The sequence below is a fragment of the Cryptomeria japonica genome, chromosome 5 (assembly GCF_030272615.1).
Source record: "Cryptomeria japonica chromosome 5, Sugi_1.0, whole genome shotgun sequence".
Lineage (NCBI taxonomy): Eukaryota > Viridiplantae > Streptophyta > Pinopsida > Cupressales > Cupressaceae > Cryptomeria > Cryptomeria japonica.
The window spans coordinates 295,452,628-295,468,582 of NC_081409.1; the positions used below are offsets into that span (position 1 = coordinate 295,452,628).

At 36.0% G+C, this 15,955-nt stretch overlaps 1 pseudogene; it reads right to left on the reverse strand.

The window, feature by feature from the left end:
* LOC131045812 (photosystem I P700 chlorophyll a apoprotein A1-like) overlaps positions 1–15,955 on the reverse strand; it is an 83,419-nt pseudogene that overhangs the window by 2,647 nt on the left and 64,817 nt on the right.

The window sequence follows — 15,955 nt, forward strand, 5'->3', positions numbered from 1 at the left end:
TATAAGAAGCTTCCTCCTTTTGAATAGCGAGCTCTTCTTGTCGTTTCTCATCTTCTTCATGTTTTTGCTCATCCCTTGTCTTTTCTGTAGCTTGGTTTAGTGCTTCTTGCCATGAGTCTTCGCTGTGTTTTTTCTTTTCTTTCCATTGAGGTTTTTGATGATGATTTTTCTTTTCCACAGGTGGAACATGTTGACCATACCCAAGTCCTGTTTTATCTTTTGCATATTGTGAACGAAGCTATAGGGATTCTTTGATGCCTTCTTGGAGCTTGCCAATAGGTCCTTTTCCTTTATATCCCATGCGTTGTATGATCCGGAACCCATTTCCATATTGTTTTGTTGGTACGACCACTTCTATGGTAGCAACTCTGATTTCTTCTTCATCCTTGTATAGATAGCTAAGGATGTCTTTATCCTCTAATTCTTCAGCCAGTGTGCCTATTTGGATAAATTTACCATCAAACTTGGTGATGGGTTGGGTTGCTTGATGTCTTGATGTGGAAGGTTGTCCATAAGACCTAGGTGAACTTGGCAATTTAGATAGACATAAGGGTTAAAAACAGTACTCACCCATGCCTTGGTCATTTATTTTCATCTTTTGCTTGAAGTTCATGGATAGAAACTCGAGTTCTTCTTGATGGTTGGATGTTGAGGAAGCTTGGGCCTCCCTATTGTGTGGAACCAGGATATCTTGAGCTGCCCCCATAACATTGCAATACTAAAAAGGGCTATTATCTACAGATATTGAAATTTCTTGTCCATTGTAGGGGAACTTGATACATTGATGGTAGGTGGAAGGCACCACTTGCATTTCATGGATCCATGGATGACCCAATAGTATATTGTATGTCAAGTCTATGTCCAAGACTTGGCACATGGTGTCTCTTTGTACATGACTTACCTGAATGGGTAGTATTACAGTTCCTTTAGATGACCTCTCTTCATCATCATAGGCTTTGATAGTGATTTTCTTTTTGGGATCAATAGACTACTTAGAGAAGCCCAATGCACAAATAAGCTTTAGAGTACATATATTGATCCTAGCTCCTCCATCTATTAATACTCTTTTTACCCGATGTTAATAGATTAAGACCTTGATATGTAGTGGGGTGTTATGCAAATGATTCAAAGAGACATCATCTTGTTCAGAAAAAGATATTGTGTGGCATCATCATATGGGCTACCATGGCTTGGAATTGATCAATATCCAGATCATTTGGAATAGATGTTTTGATAAGAGCCTTCTCCAAGATATCCTTGTGTTTTGGTGAAAGTTTGAGCAACTCAAGTATAGATATCTAAGCGGGTGTTCTCCGTAGTTGGTCGACCAAGTTATATTGAGTTTTGGGGAGAGTTGTTGATGTTGATGTGTTCCCTTTCAAGACATATTTTTGCGCTCTTGTTGTCACATTTATTGACGCATGTTCTTGTTTGTCTTTTATTTTTATGACATTCACTTGATTGTCACATGATGATATGTGATTGATGGTGTTTTCGTATATGTCATTAATGCGAGCTCCTTTGGTGTTATTTGACATTAGCGTTCCTCCCTTTTCGTAATTGGGAAGAGGATTTTTGAAAGCTTCATGGTCACCATTGGTTTTATGACCATCAACTGTTAAGTCACCCTTGTCTATCATGTCTTGAACTATGTTCTTCAGCCTCATGCAATAATTTGTGGTATGCCCTTTGTTTTGATGATAATCACAATAATGTGAGTCATTCCACCAGGGTGGTTTGACTTGGGGTTCAAAGTTGCTTGTGGCTGGCAATGTGATGATCTTATTTTCCAATAGCTCTCAAAATGCTGATTCAAATGTTTGTCCTAATGGTGTGTGTATTTGTCGATATAGGAAAGTATTAGTGTTGCCTCTGTGGTTTATGTGGTTCTCTTGGTTGTTGCTGTTGTTGTTGCCTTGGTAATTCTTGTTGTTGTTTAACGTTGAAGCTCCTTGGTTGGTATTTCGTTGATAAGTGTTAGTGCCTAGATTAGCACTTTTTTTTATCATTATTGGATGCTGGGTTTCCTGATAAAGTCAACATTGGTTGTTTAAACTTTACATTGTTGGAATTGATTACCCTATCATTAACAATGTTTTTGTTCCTTGTCCAAAATCTGGACTTGTCTGAATTGTTGTTCTTGTTTTGATTGTTAAAGGTGTTATTGTTTGACGAATTAACACCCTATTTAAATAACTTTAAGGTTCCTTTCTTGATGGAAGCTTCCTCTACTTGGATACATTTTCTATCAATTTTGCAAAAGATGGTATACATTGTAGTTTGAGAAAATAGTTCTCATTTCACTATTCAGATTGTCTATGAAGATTTCCATCTTTTCCTTTTCAGGTACATCTCGTGGATACCTTGCGACCATGTGTCTCCATCATTGTAGAAACACCATGAATTTTTCATTGTTATTTTGTTTGGTATTAGACATATAAACCATGGTGATTGTGTGTTGGATGTTATAGGAGTATTGTGTTATGAATTTATTTACCAACTCATCAAATGATTTGATGGGAGGTGTGAGTTTCGACAACCACTTCATTGTTTTCCCTCCCAAACTTCTTGGGAATAATCTCATTAAATATGTGTCATGAGAAAACTCCAAACTCATAGTACAAAATTCTCGAATGTGATCACGGGGATCACTCTTACCATCATATTTGTCATACTTTGGTATATCTGAATTTGGGGGAAAAGGTACCATGTTCAATCTCATATCAAAAGGATAAGGACAAATTTTATCCAAGGAGTATCATACCGTGGTCCCTTGTTGCATGTCCTGCATTTGTATTTGAAGTGTTTGGAGTTGTTGTGTAAGAACAACTATGGGTGCATTTGTCGTTCGATGGGGAGCTTCCCCTTGTTTATTAAGATTGTCCCAATTGTGGGTATTGTCTTGTTCGTGAGTGTTATCTTGTTCATGGGTGTGATCTCGGTTGTGCATGTTTCCTTGATCATGTGTTTCTTCTTCTCTCAATTGTTCTTGATAAGCATAGTTTCTCGCCCTTGTTCTTCAAATTCTCTCATCTATATTCCTTAAATTTTCTGTGTCAAAATCCTCAAGAATATTGTCTCCTTTGCTAGTTAGAATGAGTAGATATTTTTGTTTGTCTGCTTCTATAAGTCTTTCTACAAATTTTTGGAAAGTCGCATTTTCTTGACATTCTTGGAGAAGTTCGTCGGTGATCTTCGTTTCTCCCATATTCACATATTCATCAAAAGGATTGGATAGTCCACGACTCATACTTGATTCTGGTTGTAATTTCTTCTTCTTGTTTCTCTAAGATTGAGTGACAATGGGCATTAATATATCTCTACCGTAGCAAATTCATCTTCTTCTATTGGGGTTCTTGGTGGAGTTGGTGGCTTGGGTCGAGCTTCGTTGTAAGGGATAAGAAACTTTGGAAACAAAGTAGGGTTAATCCTTCCTCCACTATTAAGGAGTTGGTTGAATGTTGCTTTTTGAATATAAACCCTACTTCTCAAAGGTTCTTTGTCAAATTCATTGGTTTTTCCTTGGATATACAACCATATATGACGCAAGAATGGACGATGTTATGTAAAGAGTTGACAGTTGATATAGAGAAATTTACTCCTTTTAATATGTGACTTAGAACTAGGTTGGCTCTTCTTCAACTTAGTATTTTGATGAAGACTTCTTCTTCTCAAAATATGGGGAGTGGTCATACAAAATGATCAAAGGTTGATGTTGATGTTTGGATATGGATACTTCATTTTGGAAACTCAATTTTACTTGTCAAGTAGAAGTTTAGTTTGATTCACTTCTACGACAAAGTGTGCCAAATGATATGAGTTAAGTTTCACGATCTAGAAACTTAATTTGACAACTTGAGGACCTAACTAGCTCTTGGTTTGATAGAATTTGTTGGATGGTGGAACCTTTGATCACTGTTTTGATACTCCTTAATCTTGTTGGATAAAATATGATCTCAAGATAGTTGAAGATTTGAAAACTCTTTCTAAGAGTGCCTAGTTGGATTCAAAAATTTCTCACTTATGATCCCCTTTTGAATATTTCGTTGTTGGATTTTTTAGAGGACCTAAAAGGGTATCCGGAATTGTTGATGAAAATTTTACAAGGTGACTGGTTTGCTCTCTGTTTTTCACTAATTTTGACCATGCGCTAGAACAGAGATCTGATGCACTGGGTTACATATGGCCTAGCAAAAGACCCTTTGCTTCGGCTGTTGTTTTGGTGAGAAAGAAGGATGGAACCCTGCACATGTGTGTGGATTACAGAGCCCTGAATCAGAAAACCATCAAGAATCGGTATCCTATTCCGAGGATTGATGAGCTCATTGACGAGCTACATGGGGCAGTGTTCTTTTCCAAGATTGACCTCAGGTCGGGGTACCATCAGATTAGAATGAGAGCATCAGATGTGGAGAAGATTGCTTTCAGATGCCACTTTGGGCATTTTGAGTTCCTAGTCATGCCCTTTGGCTTGACTAATGTGCCTGCTACATTTCAGTCATGCATGAACAAAATCTTCCAAGAACAACTAAGGAAGTTTGTTTTGATATTCTTTGATGACATACTTATATTCAGCAAATCTTGGAAAGAACATTTACAATAGTTGGATGACGTGTTGAGCATATTGGAATCTGAATCCCTCCCTATTTGCCAAGGAGTCCAAATGTGAGTTTGGAATGGAAGAGTTGCTCTACCTTGGTCACATTATCAGTGCAGATGGTGTGAAGGTGGATCCTGAAAAGATTAGAGCCACAATTGATTGGCCTACTTCTGAAAACATAACACATTTGAGGGGATTTTTGGGGTTGTGTGGATTCTATCAGAGGTTTGTGAAGGGATATTCTCAGTTGGCTACCCCCCTTACAGATCTTACAAAGAAAGGAGCTTTTGAATGGTTTGAAAAGGCACATACAGTATTTGAGCAGTTTAAAAGGATCATGAGTTCCTGCCCTCGTTTAGCATTGCTTGATTTCACCAAGACATTTGAGCTACAGTGTGATGCCTCTAGAGAAGGTGTTGGTGCGATCCTCATGTAGGATAAGCATCCTATTGTCTTTGAGAGCAGAAAGTTGAGAGGTCCTAAGAAACTGTACTCCATTTATGACAAAGAAATGCTTGCCATAATGCATGCCCTTGCAAAGTTCAGGCAGTATTTGGTGGGGAGTAAATTCATTTTTAAGATTGATCACAATAGTCTTAAACACTTCATGCATCAGAATGATCTGAATGAGAGACAATAGAAATGGGTGAGTAAGCTGCAGGCTTATGATTTTGACATTGAGTATGTTAAGGGTAAAAACAATGTTGTGGCAGATGCCTTATCTAGGAGACCCCATTTAAGCTCACTTTGCGAGCTTACTGCTGATTGGAGAGAGTTGTTGCTTGCTGATTATGCCAAAAAATAGTTTGCAACCAGCCTTATAGAAGGTACTTTTCATGATGAAAGGTACAAATTGGTTGAGGGATTGATCTTGTACAAGGGAAGAATCTTCATAGTAGCTGAATCTAAGTTAAAATAGAAGATTTTGAAGACTTTCCATGACATCCCCCTTGCTGGTCACCAAGGTTATTTCAAAACATACAGGCAGATCCAGGAGAGATTCACTTGGAAGGGACTTAAAAGTGATGTTTTGAAGTACATTAAGGAGTGTCATACATGTCAGAGGAACAAGGATGAGCACACTCTACCAGCTGGTTTGTTGCAACCCTTGGCTATTCTCAGTCAAAAATGGGAGAGTATCTCCATGAATTTCATCATGGGGTTGCCTTGGGCTCAAGGGAAGGATAGTATCTATGTGGTGGTGGAAAGACTTACAAAGTTTTCTCATTTCTTTGCCATCACTAGTTCTTTTACAGCAACACAAGTTGTTGAAGTGTTCTTCCGGGAGGTGTTTAGATTACATGGGTTACTGAAGAACATTGTGAGTGATAGGGACAACAAGTTCCTAAGTGTTTTTTAGTAGGAGATTTTCAGATTGTGTGGTACTGTGCTCACTCCAAGCACTAGTTATCACCCTCAAACTGATGGGTAGACCAAGATAGTGAATAAGTGGTTGGAAGGTTATCTTAGAAACTATGTCTCAAAGTAGAAAAATACATGGGTGAGATGGCTTCACCTAGGGGAATATTGTTACAATTCCTCCTATCACATGTCCATCTGGATGTCACCATTCATGGCACTATATGGTTATGAAGCTCCTAACTTCACGGACTTGGTATTGGGTGATAGTAGAACCCTTTAGGCAAAGGATATGATGCAGCAAAGTCAAGATATTTTGAGGATTCTGAGGGACAATCTCCAACATGTGCAGAATCAGCAGAAGTTGTATGCTAATCAGCAGTGAATTGAGCGCACCTTTGAGGTGGGCGACATGGTTTTTTTGAGGCTCCAGTCCTAGAGACAGTCTACTCTCAAGAAGAATGAGGTTGAAAAATTGAAGCCACGATTCTATGGGCCTTTCAGAGTTAGCAGAAGGGTTGGAGAAGTGGCTTATGAGTTGGAATTACCAATAAGCAGTAGGATCCATAATGTATTTCATGTGTCTCACCTTAAAAAGGCTCTGGGACATAATGTTGTTGCTTCAGCTGAGTTACCTCCGCTTGATGAGGAGGGAGAGTTGGTTTTGGTTCTTGAAACTATCCTTGAATTCAGGGAATGATCTTTGAGGAGAAGAGTGATAAGGGAATACTTGATCAAATGGAAGAATCTACCAGCTGAGGATGCTACGTGGGAAAATGAGGAAATTTTACTGCATCCAGCCTTATAGTTGCTTGAGGACAAGCAATTTTGGGGAGGGCGGACTGTAATGCCCCCTTCTCATTGATTCCAGTGGTCCATTAGCCTATTCCTGAGACCCGTAGGCTAGGTGGAATGAAGAATGAGGGTCCAACATTGATGAAACGAGGACTTACTATTTTTAGTAAGTGAGGGAATGGCCATTCTGGTGATACTGTTCTATTGAGCTCTCCATGCTTTGCCTCTGGACGTGAAGATCATGCTTTTCAGAGCATTAATTCTTGACTTACTATTTTTAGTAAGTGGCAGTGTGGAATAATTCTATTTTTGGTAGTGGACAGGGTTATGATTCTGCAGCAGTTCTGTGGTTGTCCTGGCTTAGTTTCATCCTAGTTTTGATAATAATCAGTACAGGAGTCATATGTGATATAATTAAATATTATTTTCTTATCCTAAGGTTTAATATTTAATTAATCTGTTTAATTGCTATGGATTATCAAATTTGGGATTAATGTCTATATTTTTCCTAAGTTTTTGGCAAATTTCATGTTTATTAAAGAGATGTCAAAATATTTGAGAGAGATATTATTTTTATGACTTATCTCTAATATTTGCCAAAGTGTAACATGGGTCCATGCCTTGGGCGTGGAGTTTGACTTGTGGGAAATGGCCAGCCTCCACATTTGATTATAGTGGGCTGGAACACTTGGCGATAAAGTCATTTCCCACTTAGGTTGTTCCCCTCTCACTGGCCTTAATGGCACCCTAAGGGAAACTTGAGAGGGCAAACCTTATAAAGGATTTAATTGCTTGAAGTAAAAGAAAGCATAAAAGAGTGGGTTTGGCCTTCTGATCACCCAATTAAGGGGAGACCATATACCTACCACTTTTGAGACAAGGCAAACAATGTTCTTTTTATCCTTCCAAAGCAATGATTGACTAAGACCTATTTGGAGATGTTGCTCCAACAAGCATGGTGTTCTTTTTAGTCCCACAAAGAAATTTGTTTGTTTAATATAGGAAATGAAATCCTAGTCAACTTAAAATAATGCACGTTGCTTTGAGATGGAAATCGCTTTGTAAAATGAAATGTGGATTGTTCTTTTTAATCTTTCAAACAAGTATTGATTGCGAATTTTAACCTTTGCAAGAAAATAAGAGATTGTTGTTTTTTTCATAACCCCAAAATTTGAAGTGTGAACCTAACTTGCAAGAAGGAAAATTTGAAGTTGTTATTTTTAATCTTTGCAAATTTGATTCTTTTTAAAACCCCTAAATTGAAATGTGAGATTCTTTCACCAATTGAAACTTAATGAGATTCTTTTTAGCTTGAAAAGAAAATGAGTTAATTTTGGCCAACTTTGAAAAAGAGAGAAAAATTAAATGTAAATTCTACTTTAACTCCTTCAATCCTGCTTCAAATTGTTAGACCTGTAAGAAAAAACAAGTTAGAAAAACAAAAAAAATCATATGGTGGGCTTCTCCAAGCCTAATTTCAAATCTCAGTTACAAATCCCTTTTTTTAGAGCCACGCGCTAAACTTCCACACAGATGTGCTATAGTATGGTGTAAAAGCACTAAAAGAGAGCACCTACGTACTACTCTGATGCCTGAAGGAACTATACTAATACTCCTATGCGCAGAAAAAGTAGAGAAGAACACACACCGGAATGAAAGTTAAATGCGCTAAGGAATGGTCTCTATGTGCTAAATAGTGCATTGAATGCGCTAAAGTTTGCCACAAATGCGTTACATTATGTTCCCAATGCACTAAAAGAGTGTTCCAGTGTGCTTGCAATCCTTAACCTATACAAAAAATGATGTTATTTTTTGGGGATGTGCCCCATGGTGGGCACCATAAATGTACGCAAGAAAATGTAGTGACCAAAACGAATAAATTGAGATCAACAGACCCACATACCAATGAGAATCTTGGTGCAAGTATATAAACTAATTGAACTATTTTAACTTCCCAAGGGGTGTCCCATTGTTCTCTATCTCACAAGATTCCTAAAGCCAATGTTTTGCTCTCGGATTATTGAGAAAATGACTTAGTAATGACAACTCCAAGAACAAGTGATTTTTGATCTACATGCCCGAATGCATTCTAAGATCTATATGATGTGTTAAAACTATGATGATTAAGTTAAGATGAAGATAATGATATGATAAAAGATTAACAAATTATCCTAACATGACATACTAGCCTACCATGAATATTCTATGATATGGAAAATGCTTCTAAATGCTATGATGATGTTTTAACAAAGAGAGGCTAAAATACTTAGTAAATTAGGCTATATTGTAGATGCATAAAAAATTGGAAATATGAAAAATGAATAATGAGAGCTCTATTTATAGGGAAAATAGGGCAACAGATGGTTAAGATTGAATAATCTTAACAAGGGATAGGATTGAAAGTTAATCAATCCATTTTTACAATTCTCACCAATGAAATGGTGACAATTGTCAACAAGAGGTTGCTTGAGAGGAGATGCAAGGAGCATTAAATGCCCAAGAAGACATGAGGGTTACCTTAGGAGGTAAGGGTTAAGGTTAGGTTAGGGTTATCCAATGGATAAAGATTTTACCCAAGGGGTAAACTCTTGTGCAAGGGTTAAATGGATAACTATAGTCAAAGCCATAAGTGCTTGATGAGACCCTTGAGTCAAAAGGATGGTTAAGCTAGAGGAAAGTCTCTAACCAAAGGTCAAAGGTGAGTAAAAAATAAATGGTTATATAAGAGTCTTTAATGATTTGGAAGACTTTACAGGTTAACCATTTGAAGACACAAAGCCTTTAATGGTTATTGAAAACTTTGGAGGTTTTGAGAAGTGACTTCCCTTTACTTAGGAAAGTGACAATAATTAGGAGATGAATTAGGCTAAATTGGAAGTGATTAGAAGAATCTAGAAAGGGGTTTAGGATGCAAGTGGGAGATGTAGGAAAATGCAAGTGGATGAGGGAAAAGGATTTTAATTAAAATAAAATTACTTTATTTCAACTAAAATAGATGCAACTTGCATAAATACAAGTGGGGGGATTTAATAAATAAATTAGATTTATTTGTTTGCAAGGATCAATTTAATTAAATGTAAATTTAATTAAAAGTAGGAAAGGGGAATTAATTAAATTTATTTATTTATTTAATTAAAGGCTAGAAAAGGTTTATGTGAATTTAATTAAATAAATTGAGTAATTTATCTAATCAAATAGATGAAAATGAAGAAATTAATTAAATAGAATTTAATTAATAGGGGGATAGGATTAAAATAAATATTAAATATTTATTTTAGGAAGGTGGTCAGATTTATATGTTTACAATTTTGTATTTCACATGTGATTACATTGCATTTTATGTACATTTATTATAATCATGCCTTGGATAATGACTTCTTTCCCTTCATGTTACTTCTTTTCATTCACAACACTTGGACATATTGCATTCTTCAGATTTTCAAGTTGATTCCTTTTCATAAATTAGATCTCAAAACTTTCATTTATCATGTACATTGTGTTATGGTGATGTTTTGGGGAAAATGCATTTCATATGTAGATCCTAATCCTAGAGATGACAATGAGAAACCTAATACTTGTACCTCTCCTAGGGTATCAAATGTGAATGAAGAAATAGATAATACTCCTATCAATGATCTCTATAATGGAGAGAAAGAATTGAAGAGAAACATGGCTCCTGAAGAAGTTGAGAAAATATAACTTCAGAGATCCCAAGAACACCTGCATGCAAATACCTGTCACAAGAGAAGAATGGAGACATATAAAGCAAAAAAACATAAATGCTTTGAAGAAGAAGATTATCATTCAGAAAGGGAATCAATTTTTAAATGAACAAGTACAATACAATCCTTATAAAAGGATAATAGAAACCCTAAAGATATGTAACCCTAAAGAAACCCTAAAGGGATAATGTGTATTTAATAATTAGAATAATTATTAAATACCTATAATATTTATTAAATGCCTAAGTTTAGCTTAAGCGTAGAGTTTAATAGACTAATAATTAAATAAATAATTATTAGCTAATACAAGATAACTCTAACACCCCCCTTAAGATGAACTTAGGGAGTAGCTAAAAAACTAAATGCAAGAAGCAAAAAATGCAACTACATGATGAAGGCAAATTTGGGTCCCGGCAACAAGGCCTGATGAGGTACCCAATCACAACCAAATCTCTATGAACCGGAGAAATAGAGAAAACTACGTGGGAAAAAGCTCTACTCCAAAAAGAGATGGAAAAGCAAGAAGAACACCACTGAAGCAAGAAATAACTGCAAACACTGTCGAAGATTAACTGATGATCTGAAGAACCTCCACTGAAATAGAACATGACCAGGTAGAGAAGACTGTAATCTGCATGAGTGCCCTCAAATGACACTACTAGAATTAGAAGGCAAACAAATGCAAACAATTGAACTCAAAGATACAGATGGCATGAGACACCAAAGCTTGAAGAGCTAATCAATCCAACCAAGGAAGCATTAGAACCAATAGGACAAACCTCCTCATAATGTTGAAAAGGGAGAGGGACAAGTATACTGAAAAGAATGGCCAATAAGAACTACATGACGAAGAACCAGGAACATCGAAGATGCAGAGAAAGTAAATAGTGTCATGGAAGGAACACTCACTTGACACACATCATGAGGCGAATGTCATGGAAGGAACACTCACTGGACAAAGGTAGATGACAAACAAAAGGCAAACTTCAACCCCCTCATGGCACTTTATAAGTAGTGCATGTACAATAAGGCACAAGATGTGCAAGATCCCAAATAAACAATGCATGATGGCACTTTATCTCAGTGTGTTTGCATAAAAGAAGCTACAATGATAATAAGACTGGAAACAGAAAGAAGAACCAAAACTGAGACATCCTACTTAGAGAAGAGATCCCAGGACCTGAAACAACCAAGATATCCATAGAGTGCTGAAAAAGAAAAAAACTGAAGAAAATATTCTTGGAGAAGAATCTGGAAAGAAAACTCATATGGCTGGAAAGTACACAGGACAAGTTTTCCAACGATATAAATTTTTCGAAAAATGGAGTTTAGATGCTCATTCTGTCTCCCAGAGTGCAAAAAGCAACTTCTAGCTTTGACAGAAAAAAACACCATCAAAAAAGAAAAATCAGAAGATCAAACCTCAAGATCTAGAGAGAGCTCGGAAAGAGCTTTTCGACGATATAAGATTTTTGAAAAAGCGCCTCTGTATGACCAAGTTATGGCCAAAAGAAAAAAAAAACCCTCTTTTAGGGCATAAAAAGGGTAAAAAAAAATTAATTAATTTTTTTTTTTTGAGGAAAATTTTCTGACGCATTTGCAGGGACAACAGTATGGATTCTTGTGCCTCGTAAAGTGTGCCCATAAAAAAATCATGGCCCAGATGCACTTGTCACCAAAATAGGTCGAATTATATATCAAAATGACTGGAAACGCCCTTCGGAAGCCAACAGTGAGGTCTTTTTTTGCCCAAACTACTCTAAATTTTATTTTTTTAATGATTTTTTTGACAAATTTCTCGAAATTTGTGCCAAAAAAAGGCAAAACCAAAGAAAAAATTTCAGAACCCAAATTTGTCAAAATTTGACAAATTTTATATGGAAATGGGGGTTTGGGGGCGTTCTAAGCTCAACTCTGAGGTCCGTTTGAGCCCAAAATGATCAGAAACAAAACAGCTACCCCAGATCCAATAAAAAACTCTAAAAAAACTTGAAACCCTCTTCCAAAAAATCTTCTAGAAAATCAAGAACAAGCAGCAGTAGATGTGGGCTCTGATACCATGAAGAAGTTGAGGAAATACAACTTCAGAGATCCCAAGAACACCTGCATGTAAATACCTATCACAAGAGAAGAATGGAGGCACATAAAGCAAAAAAACATAAATGCTTTGAAGAAGAAGATTATCATTTAGAAAGGGAATCAATTTTTTAATGAACAAGTACAATACAATCCTTATAAAAGGATAATATGAACCCTAAAGATATGCAACCCTAAAGAAACCCTAAAGGGATAATGTGTATTTAATAATTATTAAATACCTACAATATTTATTAAATGCCTAAGTTTAGCTTAAGCGTAGAGTTTAATAGACTAGTAATTAAATAAATAATTATTAGCTAATACAAGATAACTCTAATAGCTCCATCTTCTTCTCATACACATACCCTTGCGCAAGGGGGGCAAGATAAAAAATTTGGTGTTTCCATCTCTCTAGATCCTCCTTATTATCCTAGAGCCTATCTTAAATATCAAAACATTGGTAGAGAAGATGATGTCATGTATTTCATTCATGATCTCTCTCCCTACATAACATTAAGAAAAGATGAGGCCTTGGATGATAAGGACCTTCCTTCCCAATCTATCAAAGAGGATATGCATGATGAAAGAAAGGAAAATCTTCATTCTCAAGATATTCATTCTTCATCTACTAATCCTTTCATTCCTTCTAAACATCCTTACACTACAAACTTCAAATAAATTTATTATAATGTTCCCCTGCCTTATCAATTAACGAATGCTTATAGGAGTGGCTTTAACATAATATCGGAACAAGGTTTTAGAGGACAAGGATTTGGAAAATTTGAACAAGGAATTCGAGTCTCTGTAAACCCTCCTACACAAATTACCTCAAAAGGCCTAGGAAGCAATAATAAATCTCCTATGGATGACCTCCTTAGGATTCAATACTTTAAAGATTGTCTTGCAAGACAACAAGCCATTTGTTCTTGCAAAAGTGCTTCTTCTTCAAAACCTCCATTTTGCTCATTTCATCAAACTCATGATCACCATGCCGATGATTGTCTTGAATTTCAAAATTCAATAAAAGAACTTATCAATAGTGGTAAAGTTAAAATCATGGATGACAATCCTTCTTCTAATAATAACTCTTGTCATAATTTCAAAAGAATAAGCGTACACATTAATGATAACGAAAAATTGGCAACTGGAATCTTTTGGAAATTGAAGTATGACAAGATTGTTGTTTTTCCTTTTGTGAAGTTTAGCAATAAACATAAAGAAGGAAATAGATATTGTCTTTTTCATCTTGGTGGTTCTTATTCTCTCAGAAAGTGTAAATCATTTAAGGGATTTGTTCAATAACAATATGATTGTGCTTGTATAGGTTTTTCAATAAATCTTGCTCTCTTTCTAGGTGAAAAGGTAGCATGTTAGCACTCCTTTCATCCTCATGTTGATCCTCACCCTATGAAATAAGGAGTTAACTTAATTGGGGGCTCTTTGTCATTAGAGGTGGTTCTTTTTCAACTTCAAACATCTTGGGGTAGCAACATGCTTCTCTTTTATCTCTATCCAATCTCTTATCTTTTCACCATTTCCTTTTATGGATTGCATTGTTCATAAATTGATGTCCTTTCTTGCATGGATTTATCCTTCATGTGAGCACATTTTTTTTCCTTGGTTAGGACCTATTCCTTGCTTGAAACAGTAAATCTTTTATGAATGATCTATCCTTTGAGAGGTTTTGTGATCCCTCTTCTATATTGTGTTTTCTCTTTGAAGATATTACCTCTTCTTTTGTGTTGCATTATCCATAACTTTATGTCCTTTCTTTCATGAAATCATCCTTAATGCAAGCACATGTTTGTTCCTTGGTTAGGATTTATTCCTTGTTTGAAATTCCCTATCTCTTATGAATAATCTCTCTCTAGAAGATGTATAGTTCTTCTCCTTGTCCTCTTGCTTGGGGGGGCAAGGATGGATTTTCTCCTTTCTCTCATTCTATCTAATGTATCACTATTCCCTTTAGGGGTTTCTTTTCGCATGTTTGGCATAACTGGTACAAATGGAGAATGATGACTGAACTGGTATAAGACTATTTAAGATGACATTGTGATGAAGAGATTGAGATTGCATGATGGATGACTTTGATCAGTTATTTATGTTTTCTTTGATGACAACTAATGTTTATTCATGTCTAATGATGTTTAATTATGTTGTATTTTGTCATCTAAATCTTTTGGTCTGCTGGAGAGAGCTTACTAGTAAAGAATCAAGAAACTAAGAATTAGGACCTTAACCGGTAAATGAGGAAACATTTTGAATGTATCTAGTGATTGGTGATGATTGAGACTTTGTGGTTTTGAATGTGATTTTTTTATCATTGTAACATGTATCTAACCATAACTGCATCATGTAGTGACAACCAGAAGTTATGTTTATAATTTTTGTTGGGTTTTTGTCAAGGTTTAAGAAGGGTTTAAGGACCAGTAGAGAATTCTTTTGACCGGTAATGATTTTTGGTTTGGTAGTGATCACATCAAGTCCACATGTTCATGATAATGTGACACAAACTACGTGAAATGTTTGAAAGATGTTTTGGTGCGTTTGGAGAGTGAATTTGTTGGGAATGTGCAAAGTTCTTAGCAGAATGAGCTAAGGGTTTGACTTTGTATCAGATCGACTTGTTGTGATGACTTATGATCATTCAATGGTTGATACTGATTTGTAATTGACTGTAATGATCTGTAATGATTTGTAAAGATATGTGATGACCTATGTTGTAACTCTTAGGGTTTTGATGTCAACATAGTTGTAAAAGTTATTTATGTCGGTAAGGTTGATGTTTTGGGGTGTCAGTTTTTTTTGAGAGGTGTGTGAAGTCGAACCAGGGTGTGAGAAGATCTGCCAAAGTATTGCAGACTTAGAGCTTAATTGGATCTAATCAAGCAAGTAGTTGAGTGCTATACACATATTGTTTATTGTTGTTCTCTACCAATTACAACAGCTAAAATCCCTTAACTGGGTAGGTCCTAATAGGCCTCACATTATAAAATTCCCTAACAGGGTGACTCAATATCTGAGTTCTAAATCCTCTTGTGAGGTTGATCCTAATAGATCAAAGCTCCTAATAGGGCTACAGTAAATCCCTTAACTGGGTGACTCCTAACAAGGTTTGCTCCTAACAGGGCATCATTGTAAGCTTCTAACCAGGCTTGGCTCCTAACAGGGTGCATTTTGAAAGAGTGCAAAATATTTGTGGGTACCAAATCCCACCATGGTTTTTCCCTATTTGGGTTTCCATGTGAAAATAATGGTGTTCATATGGTGAATATTTTGGATGTGATGTTATGCTTTACTTTTAGTTTATGCATGGTTAATGAACACTTAATGTGCAACATTGATATATCAGTTTAGCAGATGTTTATCAGCAAATACCGGTACTAGTAAATGACTCTAA